The sequence below is a fragment of the Bison bison genome, unplaced genomic scaffold (assembly GCF_000754665.1).
Source record: "Bison bison bison isolate TAMUID 2011002044 unplaced genomic scaffold, Bison_UMD1.0 scf7180017864375, whole genome shotgun sequence".
Classification (NCBI taxonomy): domain Eukaryota; kingdom Metazoa; phylum Chordata; class Mammalia; order Artiodactyla; family Bovidae; genus Bison; species Bison bison.
This window is the reverse complement of record NW_011494947.1, coordinates 5,898,302-5,898,881: the sequence shown is the minus strand read 5'-3', so window position 1 is coordinate 5,898,881 and position 580 is coordinate 5,898,302.

Below are 580 nucleotides of genomic sequence, written 5' to 3'. Positions count from 1 at the left end.
CTGCCATGGCCTTACTCCTCTTTAGTATGTGACTTTGTGACTGGTATTTCCAAACACCTTCCTCTGGGAGACAAGGCTCCATGACCATGGAAGGGGTGGAGGTGAGGAGGTGCTGTAGGCTTAAAGGAAGCTTGAGAACTAACTTTCCTGAGCCCTGAACATACTGCCTGTTAAATCTGTACCAACCGAAGCCAAGAACCAGATTCTATGTGGAAACACTTTTCATGTCCAACAGGAGAACCAACTGAGGCCAAGATCCAGGAAGATTATCTGTGGAAATTCTTTTTGTTCCAGCAATAGGACCAACTGAGGTCAAGATACAGGCAGATTCTCTGTGGAAACACGTTTCATGTCCAACAACAGAACCAACTGAGGCCAAGATACAGGCAGATTCTCTCTGGATACACTTTTCGTGTCCAAGAAGAAGACGAACTGAGGCCAAGTTCTGGCAGGTACTCTGTGGAAACACTTTTCATGTCCAACAAGGGAGGATTTGTTAACCCACAGCCAAACCCTGAGACGTGGGACATGTTGTAACTGTGGAAACTGCAGGGAAGGTGTTTGAGAGGCTTCTTCCCAG